This window comes from Lepus europaeus, chromosome 5 (genome assembly GCF_033115175.1).
Source record: "Lepus europaeus isolate LE1 chromosome 5, mLepTim1.pri, whole genome shotgun sequence".
NCBI lineage: Eukaryota > Metazoa > Chordata > Mammalia > Lagomorpha > Leporidae > Lepus > Lepus europaeus.
The window spans coordinates 76,621,437-76,634,226 of NC_084831.1; the positions used below are offsets into that span (position 1 = coordinate 76,621,437).

The 12,790-nt window shown below is 39.0% G+C and overlaps 1 non-coding gene across 1 annotated transcript; it reads left to right on the top strand.

Moving 5' to 3' along the window:
* Positions 1–11,434: 11,434 nt before the first annotated feature.
* Positions 11,435–11,507, top strand: TRNAS-GGA (transfer RNA serine (anticodon GGA)). Its single transcript has one exon. It is a non-coding gene; the product is annotated as a tRNA-Ser (tRNA).
* Positions 11,508–12,790: the final 1,283 nt, after the last annotated feature.

Here is a 12,790-nt window from a genome sequence, read left to right on the forward strand (position 1 = left end):
CTGGGGCCTGTATAATGCATAGCTATCTTATTATCCATAAAATCATTCAAGAAAGCCTGTTGTCTGACAGGATGAGCCTCTTGTGTGACAGGATGAGCACAAAAACAAGCATGTGACTAATCCTTTACAAGCATCCTCCCCTTTAATCATAAAACACTAAAGTGCTTATGCCTATCCCTCTATCATGCATCAGAGAAATTGGGTTTAAAAAGTGCTGCTAGTGGTGGGCATTTAATCTAGGGATTGTGACAACTTCATCCCATATTGGAGTTCCTGGGATTGATACATGGCTCTGGATCTTGAATCAAATTTCCTGCTATTGCAGACCCTGAGAGGCAGCAGTCATGGCTCAAATGATTGAGTTTAAGTCACATATGTGGGAGCCCTGGATGAGTTTTTGGCTTCTAGTTCCAGCCTGCACCTTCCAGGCAATTGGGGAGCAAAACAGAAGATGGTATCTCTCCTCTCTCTCTTTCTCTCTCTTTATCTCTCTCTCTCTGCCTCTGTCTCTCTGTAAATCTGCCTTACAAATAAATAAATAAATCTTAAAAAAAATAAGAATATTTCTTGAGAGTTAACTATGCTCTACTCATTAAGCCAGAGGCACTAGACAAGCAAACATGCATGCTGGGGTTTCTGCTCCCTATGAGCAGAGATCCCAGTATGGAAAGGAACAGTATTTAAAGGCTGAGGCCAGTAGAATAAAAACACTCCAGGTCTTTCTGTCACCCCAGCCTGACTCTTGTGTTCAACCATAGTCTATCACCTTTACTCTCATGAACTCTTCATGTTATTTTTTTATTTGTAGTTATTTTAAAGGGAGAGAGAGAGAGACAGGGAGAGACAGACAAATAGATAACTTCCATCCACTAGTTCAGTCCTCAAATGCTTGCAATAGCCAAGGCTGGTCAGGACAAAACCAGAGCCAGAAATTCAAAATAAGTCCCCAACATGGGTTGCAGAGACAACGACTTGAACCATCCATCACTTACTCTCTCCCAGGGTTTGCATTGGCAGGAACAGGAGTCAGAAACAGACCAAGGACTTAAACCCCAGCACTCTGATATGGAATGCAGCCACCCCAAACAGCATCTTAACTGCTGTGCCAAATTCCAGCCCCTCCCCAACTCTTATGGTCTAACTGGGATCCTGCTCTTTCCCCTGGGACTTACCCCCTCCTTGGAGATAAATCCCCTGGTGATACCTTTCTCCCCAGGACACAGTGCCACCTCTTCATTGCAGCACATCACCTGGTTTTATTTTCCCTGAATTCAGTGACTCAACATGAATATGCATCAAGAACTTTCTATATGCCAGACCCTATGCTGTTCTCTGAGAATAAAATATACATACAAAGATAAAAAGATTTTTTTAAATATATTTCTGCTCTTGACAAGGTTAGACTATAATAAAGGAATCCTGTCATTGAAAAGGTGAGAGGAGTAAAATACCATAGATGCTGGGATAAAGGTCAGCAAAAAAAGTGAAACAAATTAACAGAAGGCCTGATTATATCATCTGCTTGATGTCAGGATGGGTTAAGGGAAAAGCTGAAGGGATCAGATTCAATAACTTGTCACTGAGCTAACTGTGACATGCAAGGAGAATGTCCAGGTGGATACTTGGACCTTGAACTCAAGGTAACATTCTGCTGAAATATACATTTTTTAGAGTCAAGTGTATATAGATATCATTTGCAAGCTATGAAAGCATGCCTTGCCCAAGAAGAATGCATGCAATGAAAAGAGAAAGTGCCCAAGGAAGGCAGAACTAAAGTAAAGTAGAAAAAAAAGTCAGATGAATCAAAAAGTAAGAAAATGGAATAAGCCCACAAATTCAAGACCTCAACTTGTGTCTTCATGTGCCATGATAGCTTTAGTTTAGGTGTCAAATGGTGATATTTTATCTCAAGGTAGGATCAAATCTTTAAAACTATCATTAGATTAACTTAGCTACATAGATACACCTGTTAACATTTTCGCACTTTATCCATACAGTTAACTTGATTTCAAACCATCAGCATACTAGAGTGACTATTGTTTTTCTTTAATTCTATCCTCAATTTATCTCGAATAAAAATGCTGATCTTTTTGATTAAAAAAGAGTTGTTTATTTATTTGAAAGACAGAGTTAGAAAGAAAGAAGGAGACACACAGAGAGAGGTAGGGAGGGAGAGGGAAAGAGAGAAAGGAAGGAAGGAAGGAAGGAAGGAAGGAAGGAAGGAAGGAAGGAAGGAAAGAAGGAAGGAAGGAAGGAAAAGAAAAGAAGGAAGGAAGGAAGGGAGGGAAAAAAAAGAGAATCTTCTACCTGCTATTTTGCTCCCCAAGTGGTTGCAACAGCCAGGGCTGAGCCAGGCCAAAGCTAGGAGCCAGGAGCTTCATCCAACTCTCACACATGGTTGGCAAGGGGCCCAAGTTTGTGGGCCATCTTCCACTACTTTCCCAGGTGTGTTAGCAGGGAGCTGGATTAGAAGTGAGCAACTATGACATGAACTGGTAACCATAAAGGACACTGGCATTGCTGGTGGTTACTTAACCTGCTGCATCACAATGCCAACCCCAAAATGCTGAACCTAAAAACAAATGGTACATTGTATTTTGGTAGTTGAAAGGATCTAGCTATGTTCTTTGCTGTTTCATTTGTTGTTTTTCTTTCAATTTGGAAACTAACTTCTAGGAGGAAAATGTTCTTGTTTCAACATTTTATCAAATTCTAACTTTTGAGAAACAATGATAAGAAATAAGCAATAGGTATTTTGAATACTGTTTAATACTGCAGTTCCCGTGGTATGATAACAAGGTAACAAGTACCATGGGATAGCAGTGGGAGGAGATATATAGTTTGCTGTCAAAATAAACTTGATAAATCTATTTAGGGGAATTATTTGCTGCAGGACATCTCAGAGCTTTCAAAGGACTTGATTTCATGGAAAATGTTCTAAAAAAAGCTAGGTTAATTACTGTTAAAGGACCAGAAAAGATATATGCATAACATGGCAGATACCAACACGGATGTGATAGGAAGTGGTAAAGACGTGCACTGATAGCATCAATCCAGTCAGGAAAATTTAAGAGCATGTATGGAAAGAAAACTAGCTCAGGGGTAACCATTTGGGTTAAGAGCTAAGATTCCAATAGGACACAATCCTCTCCACTCCTCCCCTCCCCTACCCTCCCTTCCTCTTCTCTTTCTCTCTCTCTCTCTCCTCCCCTCCCCCTCCCCCCCCTCTGTCACTCCTCATCATCACTCTTAAATAAAAGGAAGTAGAAAAATATCTCAGATGTGTAGCTGCAGATAAAGACAAGAAAATGAAGGTCAATTTTACTGCATTACAAACAGAGGCTACTTCTGACTTTTTGGGAAGTTGGTATTTGCTTCATCAAAATGTCTCCTGGAGTCCACAACCCCTACTATGTAGAAAGACCTGGTCTCTTGCTTGCCACTCTATCTCTAGTGCCTAGGATGGGGTCTATCAGCCAAAGTGCTCAAAATTATTAATCAATGGAATAAATAGTGAATAAATGGTGATAGAACCATAGAAACAGAATGGTGTCATTTGAAGTCTTTGATGGATAACCCACTTGTGGAAATGAAGACATTCACGTGTACCTGAAGCCTGTCTGTATTCTGAGAGGTTACACCTAAAGGGTTTTCCAGAGGAAAACTTTGCACAACCCTGGCAATCTGCTATTGCACAGGAAGGCACAGTCAAAGGCAGTTATTAATGGGAAAGTCATCAGATTTAAAAGGTTGGACAGCCCTTATGCAGTTTTTTCTTGCTCATTTAAAAATGTTTATTATAATTTTAAGTCCAGAAATTGGATTTTTGTATTAATAATGTCTCCTATTTGTATACTAGTTTCAATAATAATCTCTCAAAAATTGAATTAAATCTGAAAGCAGTGATAGAGCACCCCAATGTAGAAAGAGAAAAAAAATTAAGCCCATCATATGAATGATTTGTCCAAGATCTCAGAATTTTATTATGGAAGACCCAGGATTAGAACTTAGCTCTTCCAACATAAAACTGTTACAGCATAGAGAAGAGGAAATTCTAATTCCTTCAGGTTTGAGAAATCCCCTGACTTGTAATGGAATACAAGAATAGCCTCTATTTAAAAAAAAGAAGCCTACATGACTAATTCTCCTAAAATAATAAAACAATCATAAGACCACATAAAAGCCATCCAAAAAGCTGGGTGAAGAGAAGATCAAAGATGCTTATGTAAGGACAAGATAGAAGCCAAGCTTCAGAATTCAAAGCTTTTGTGCACTCTAATCATTTTGCTGGCATTCATAAAATCTTAAACATTCTCTCTCTACTTTTTGATGTATAATATTCAATCAATTGTAATGGAATATAAGTGGATACTGCTTGTAATGTTTCTTAAGCATGAAAGTGAGACAGCGGCATGTGTGCAGCTCTGCCACCTGTTAGGGAATGTGAGCCTTTCCTTGCCGGTCCAGATTCTTTCAGAAAAGCAAAGAGAAACGGACATGTAACTGGTCATGTAACCGTTTTTATTCCCCCCTCCACATTAATTGAAATAGATTTTATTTCTTCCTCTTTTCCACTCTAAGTCCAAGGTAATAACCAGACTCACTATTAGGACATAGACGTGTATGTCCTCTTTCAATGGAGTTACAAATCCTATTATGGACATACATATAATAGACATGAAATAGATGTGAAAGAGATGACAGACCATGCTGTGACTTCCAGGGGAGGAACGTTTTCCCAGTTTATTGAGATTTTGAATTGCAGGAGGAGCTAAAGCTTCATTACTGACCTACTTCTTATGCTACTGCAATCAGCCCAGAGTTAGAGTTGGTATGAAAGCACCATATGATTAAAAAATTTCTAAGTCCTTTAAAACTGTACTTTTTGACAGATAAAAAGAATTCACTAATATTCACAAACTACTTAGCTAGTAAATGGTAAGCTTGTACCAGATAAAGAAAATCAAAGAAGAAATTTTTTCCCCAAATGATTGGTTGTATTCAACCTCTTTGTCAATTTTTCTGGTGTATATTTATGAGATTGAATACATAAAAGACTAACCCAAGTGTGGCGGTCTCTAAATAGTTTTAAAAAAAAAAGCTCCTGTTGAGAAAACATTTTGTTGTAGCAAAAAAAAAAAAAAAAACTTTCAATTACAAATTCTGTTATGGGTAAAGGGAAACAGACAGAAGAAAGAACACTTGAGTGATAGCAGAGGGTATACAAAGTAACATCTAGCTAGAAGGTATTCATCTTCTACCCTTAAATTCAAGGAAATCCATTTTAAAAAACCTGCCATTGAAGTCTCAGAAAATTTTCACATAGAACATAGGGTTTTTACAGAGGACAAAAAGCGTCATATCTACCAATGTTACTTCTTGGAAACATTAATGCAACAGCAATTAGGAAAAGTCATCAAAACAGTTTTTAAGCTGTTAATAGTTTAGGCAGAAAGCATTCCCATGTGTATGCTATTATTGAATGCTGCATCATACCTGAGGATATGTTGCAAAGAATACATTCCTTTTGTTATAAAGAAGTGATTGGTTCATAATGTACCATCATGAGATTAAGAACTAGAATATTTACATAAAAGAACCTGCAGAACAAAGATACTGAGTGAAGAGGACAGGAACCAAGATATGTCCAGTTCTGCAATACAGAGGGATGGTCATTGTGATGCATTTCATTTTATATGTATGTGCAGTATTCCTTGATAGGTATTCATTCATCTTGACCAACACCCTTTGAGTACATTTACAACTCCTAATTGAAAACATGTCTTTCCAGATTTATTAAAGAAAGATAATTGCTAGGAAAAAAAAGAAAAAAAATTAAAAGGATAGTCAAAACAGTTATTTTGATTATTGGGCCTTGAGTGAAAATTCACATAAGCATACCACTTTCAGAATGTTGTTTAAGCAGAGTCTTTACTACCTGAATGACTTCACTCCAATCCAAAGCTCTATAGGAACTGTGAAATATCACAAATTCCACTCCATCATAAAGGCAATATGCCACAGGGGCAACCATTCTAGTTCTATGGAAGAAGCCATGACTTACTTCAGCCACTCATTGTAATCTGATATTTTTCATATCTATGATAAAAGTACACATGTATTCTTTTTTAATGAATGCAAGTGATAATAACATATGTCACAGCATTTTACAGTTTACAAATTACTTCCATATTCATTCTCTCAGCAGTTTCTGAAACAGTCTTTATTATCTCCATTTCTCAGAGTTTTCTCGATAAGGATGGAGTCAGACACAAGCATCTATGTCTCATGAGTAGGAAAATGAAATGCCAGCAATAAAATTCTGAATTTTAAATGCCCCACACCACTATCCACTATACCATTATCATCTCAAAACAAATATTATGGTCATTCTACTTTACAGCGTGCACAAGGAGTGCTGGTCACTCCATTTCTACTTGAATGGCTCCAGCAACTCTTCCTGGAGAAATTCAATCTACATTTCAATATCCTCATTTTTCAGGTCTTCTTCTTGATATAAACTCTGTATCTTCATGATTTCTACTTATTATTTTCCTATTTATGTTCTTTAAGAGGTGCAAAATAAGGAAAATTTTTCTTCAACCAGATGACTTCTAAGTTACCCCATGGTCTTATCTGTTTTCTGATAACTAATTCTTTATAAAATGATAGTTTACAGTTCTGAATTTCCTCAAATTCACAGTTTTCCTAAATCCAGAAATATATAAGCTGTCAAAGACATCTTTTTCCGTGTGTTCACTACAGTGCTTATAACAACACATCCAATTTTATGTTTATTTATCTCCCTTTCTTATTAGATTATGCACTTCTCTAGGGAGGGAGCATGACACTCTTTTTTTTGTTATTTTATTTATTTGTTATAGTGCAAAACTTTTTGAAACTGTATGAATGACTATTGTCATGGAAAATGTGCATTATGGAAAAGTTTGTGTAAATACACATTATGGAAGAACTAAGTATGCATTTCAAAACCTTTTGCATTAAAGTACAGTTTATGTGTTTTTCAATCTCATTTTCTATGAATTTTCCGAAGTATTGTTGTAGATCTTGAGACATAAAAACCTTACTATTAAGTGTTGAATTTGTAGACTAAAATGTTTATTGAATTTAACACAAAGCAGCTCTCCAAAAATTGATTTGTAATAACACAGAAGTCAGGGTTTTAACCCTTAGACAGTGGTGGCCCACGGAAATTTCTCAGCAGAATAAGTTATGTGATTACAAAGCTATAGCTCAGAATATAACCCTGGAAGCTAAGAAACCCATTATAAGTGTTTTCAAGTTGTGCTGAGAAAGGATGACAACTGTATGAAGAAGATCATGGGGGTTCCAAAAAGAGGAGCAGAGGTGAAAGTAAGTGACATAAGGAAAAGGGGGAGCCGTGCACACAGTGTGTTGCAAAGGACATCTATGAAGATGAAGGCCATGTCCCAAAATATTGGAATGCTTTTATCATGCCACTCATTTACTCATTCAACAAATACTTACTAAGTGTTTTCTGTAGATATGGTCCCTGTCCTCACACAGCTTACAGTTTAGGATACAATTTAAATGGAATAAAAATAATCTGGGATCCATTAGAAACAGGCACTTAACCAATACAGTCACACAGAGCCACATGCTCAGAAGAGTCAATTTCATGAACTTTATCATCTTGTGGGTGTCGTCCTGAAATGTTCAGAAATTTTAAATTTGTGTCTTACTATGAAATCCAGTGAGATTGTGGAGCTTGTCTCAGGGGCTGGGAGCCTGGTGCCAGGTATTGTCTTGCCTTGCACAGCTTCCCCCACCTTTTCAGGAGGGTACTCATTTACATGCTCTCTATATCCTGGTATCCAGACCCTGCCTGGTCGACCCAGCCTGGCCTTCCCAGCCCTACTCCAACCACTACTGCCTACCTGCGGGTGGCAGCCATATCTCAGGGGTAGACAGAATCCTGTGTTCCACCACAACCTCCAGGAGGCGCACACTCAGTGGTGTCTTGCAGGGCAAACCGGTGTAGGTGGAAGCCACAGTCCTGGGCTTCCTGTCTAGGGGTGGCTGTGTCATAGCCATTTTGGCAAGCTACTTATTGAATTCTTCGCAAACATCCTCCAACAATCAGGTCCCAGGAAGAGGACTGTAATTTCTTGGTGATCACCAATTCACTATGTGCTTTCCCTGCTACAAGCTGGACCAAGAGCATTCATTTTGCGCTAGAATCTGCAAATAGCACCACAGGCCTTGGTCTGAAAAATACGTGAGTTGGGGTGATGCTGTAAACAGATAACTCTGTAGAGGTATGGAGGCCCTTTGGGTTACCTTGACAGGTATATGATCTGAGACTGTGACCAAAGGCAGATAACAGCTACCCAAGAAAAAAGGAGGGTGAAAAATCAGCCTTCAAAGGGAAAATAACACATGAAGACCCAGGTTCAAGCCAGAACAGAGAATGAACCCCAAGAGTACACCAAAAATTCTCTCACAGCTGCAGCAGCACAGTTTTCAGAATCAACATGAAGTAGACTTTTTTTTTCTTTAGTGGAGGTTTTTTATTTTTATTTTTTTTTATCACACTGGCATTTTGTTTCTTAGAGCTAGTTTACAAGACCAGTTCCTGAAGAGCTGTTACCTAAATCAGTTGCCATTTCATGTAGATAAGATGAGAAAATCCTGAAGAAATATGGCTTTTTCTCTTCAAGCTTATTCAAAACAAAATCACATCGATTCTTTACCACCAGGAAGCAGTATATTTTACTTTAGACTTTCAAGGAACCAGGTAAGCAAAGCAATAAGTTTAATTTACGCTTAAAGCTATATCTTCTTTATTCAAGTGATAATTTATCTTCTCCTTTATTGATGCCCTTGTATAAAAAAAAGGTAAGAATATACTTATATTATTTATAGTTCCTTAAGAATACAATTGAAAAATAATTAGTAAGATTTTTTTATAGATACATACTGGAAAAACAGAAAACATGAACACATATGAAATCCTCAAGAGTTGTATCTAATAAATTCCACTGATCTAATAATATTTATTGAGTGCCATAAAAGGGGGGAAAGAGAACAAAACTTTATGGCACCTGTATCCTGCAGTAGGCAAGTGGGATATGGTTATTCCAATTTAGTACTCATATTATTCCAATGCATAGGTATGATATTCCCAATTCTTCTCCAAAAGACACTAAACTCAACAGAATTCAAGGAACTTGACCAATTTTACGTAACAGCTACTGGTAGAGTCAAATAGAAACTCAAATGTGTCTTTTTTTTTTTTTTTGACAGGCAGAGTGAACAGTGAGAGAGAGAGAGAGAGAGAGAGAGAGAGACAGAGAGAAAGGTCTTCCTTTTTGCCGTTGGTTCACCCTCCAATGGCCGCCGCGGTAGGTGCACTGCGGCCGGCGCACCACGCTGATCCAATGGCAGGAACCAGGTGCTCATCCTGGTCTCCCAGGGGGTGCAGGGCCCACTGCACTCCCAGGCCACAGCAGAGAGCTGGCCTAGAAGAGGGGCAACCGGGACAGGATCGGTGCCCCGACCGGGACTAGAACCTGGTGTGCCGGCGCCGCAAGGCGGAGGATTAGCCTATTGAGCCGCGGCGCCGGCCTCAAATGTGTCTTAGTGCTAAACCCCTTGCCTCTTCTGTCTAAGGATAACACATTGAAAAGTAGGTGCAATTCTCTACGATTGAGATGTAATTTCCAAGAATAAAGCCATGCAATTTATCTGTTCCAAGTCAATGAGGAAAAATTTTGTACAATTATTTTGTAAAAATTATACATATTTATGGGGCAGACTGTGGTGTTTCCATACCCATTGTGTAATGTTCAAACGATGTATCCACTGCTTCTATCATTGGACATTTTTTATGTTTTTTTTTAAATTTTTTTGTTTCACCTTTTATTTAATAAATATAAATTTCCAAAGTACAACTTTTGAATTATAGCAGCTTTCCCCCCATAACCTCCCTCCCACTCACAACCACCCCATCTCCCATTCCCTCTCCCATCCCATTCTTCATCATGATTCATTTTCTTTTATTAAAATATTTTTTATTTATTTGACAAATAGTGTTAGTGAGAGAGAGAGAGACAGAGAGAAAGGTCTTCCTTCCATTGGTTCACCCCCCAAATGGCCTCTAGGGCCGTCGCTGCGCCAATCTGAAGCCAGGAGCAGGTGCTTCTTTCTGGTCTCCCATGTGGATGCAGAGGCCCAAGCACTTGGGCCATCTTTCACTGCCTTCCCGGGCCACAGCAGAGAGCTAGACTACAAGAGGAGCAACTGGGATTAGAGCCAGGCACCCATATGGGATGCTAACGCTGCAGGCAGAGGATTAACTGAGACACGGTGCCAGCCCCATCATGATTTGTTTTCAATTATCTTTATATACAGAAAATTAACTTAGTATATACTAAGTAAAGATTTTCCACTTTGACTATGACCTTGTATAAATAAGATCAAAGTTGGCGAACTCAAAAGGCTTCCATAGCCTTGGCAACTCATGACAAGAGCCTAGGATAATTACTGACACCATGAACAAGAATGTCAATTGTTAAGTCAACAACAGGAGTCACTGTGCACTTACTCCCCATGTAGGATCTCTGTCCTTAATGTGTTGTACTATGTGAATTAATGCTATAACTAGTACTCAAACAGTACTTTATACTTTGTGTTTCTATGTGGGTGCAAATTGTCGAAATCTTTACTTAGTATATACTAAATTGATCTTCTGTATATAAAGAGAATTGAAAATGAATCTTGATGTGAATGGAAGGGGAGAGGGAGCAGGAGACGGGAGGGTTGAGGGTTGGAGGGAAGTTATGGTTAGGGGGAAGCCACTGTAATCCAAAAGCTGTACTTTGGAAAATTATATTTATTAAATAAAAGTTTAAAAAAAGAAACACACACACAAAAAATTCTAAAAAACCAAAATAATATTAATTATTTTTAATAGAAAACTTTTATTTAATAAATATAAATTTCAAAAATACAACTTTTGGGGGCTGGCGCCGTGATTCACTTGGCCAATCCTCCGCCTGTGGCGCCAGTACTCCAGGTTCTAGTGCTGGTTGGGGTGCGGTTCTGTCCCAGTCGCTCCTCTTCCAGTCCAGCTCTGTGCTGTGGCCCGAAAAGGCAGTGGAGGATGGCCCAAGTCCTTGGGCCCTGCACCCGCATGGGAGACCAGGAGGAAGCACCTGGCTCCTGGCTTCGGATCAACACAGTGTGCCCGCCGTAGCGACCATTTAGGGGGTGCACCAATGGAAGGAAGACCTTTCCCTGTCTCTCTCTCTCTCACTGTCTAACTCTGCCTTTCAAAAAAAAAGTACAACTTTTCGATTTTAGTGGTTCTTCCCCCCATAACCACCCTCCCACCAACAAACCATCCCAGCTCCTACTCCCTCTTCCATCCCAGGGAGAGCGAAACTAGGGAGCCAAAATAGCTCAGTTGGGCGAGCGTTAGACTGGAGATCTAAAGGTCCCTGATCCAATCCTGGGTTTTGGCATGTAAGTTTCCATCCCATTCTTTATTAAGATTCGTTTTTAATTGTGGCCGGTGCCGTGGCACAGCGGGTTAAAGCCCTGGCCTGAAGCAACGGCATCCCATATGGGCACTGGTTCTAGTCCTGGCTGCTCCTCTTCTGATCCAGCTCTCTGCTATGGCCTAGGAAAGCAGTAGAAGATGGCCCAAGTGCTTGGGGCCCTGCACCCATGTGGGAGACCTGGAAGAAACTCCTGGCTCCTGGCTCCTGGCTCCTGGCTCCTGGCTTTGGATCGGCACAGCTCCGGCCATTGCAGCCATCTAGGGAGTGAACCAGGGATGGAAGGCCTCTCTCACTGTCTCTACCTCTCTGTAACTCTTTCAAAAATAAATAAAATAAATATTTTAAAAAAGATTCATTTTAATTATCTTTATATACAGAAGATCAACTCTATACTGAGTGAAGATTTCAACAGTTTGCACCCATACAGACACACAAAGTATAAAGTACTCTTTTTTAACAGAGAAATCTATACCACAATAACATTATCTATCATCACCCCACTGTTTAACAGAGCCCCAGAATTTGTTATTCCAACCAGCTATAACCTTGTGCCCATTCATTATCTCTTTAATGTCTGTGTGGTATTCCATAGTGTATATGTACTATTTTTTTCATTCATCCATCAATGGATGGACACTTACGATATTTCTATTTCCTGGCTATTGTGAATAGTACTGCAATAAACACAGGGGTGCAGATGTCTATTCAACTGACTGATTGCATTTCCCTTGGATATATACCCACACAGTTGTGGGATTGCTAGGTTATACGGTAGATCTAATTTTATTTTTCGAGGAACCTCCATACTGTTTTCCACAATGATGGTTCTAATTTAGATTACAACCAGAAGTGCACAAGAGTTCCCTTATTTGTACATCAACAAAGGAGAATTTAAATCCATTTATTTTTATTGCTTTAGTAGTAATTCACTGTATGGTAGTTAAGTAGTCATATCAGCATCTACAGTTTGCTTAACTTAGTTCATGCCAGCCACACACACGAAGCAGAAGTATGGTGAAGATCCTTAGGTAAAGACAAGAATGACATTGATTTTTTTTGGGTGCTAACCATTATATTAGTCCCTGAATTCATGATTATCTCTGTTGTGGAAAGCAATAGTGCAATTTAGAAAAAGTTAACTGCAGTTGCCCATACAGAATTTAATAAGAAAAACAATAAGAAAACTGCAATTACCACATTGCCAGTTAAATGCCTTAAGTATAAATGTGCCAAGTGTTGAATGC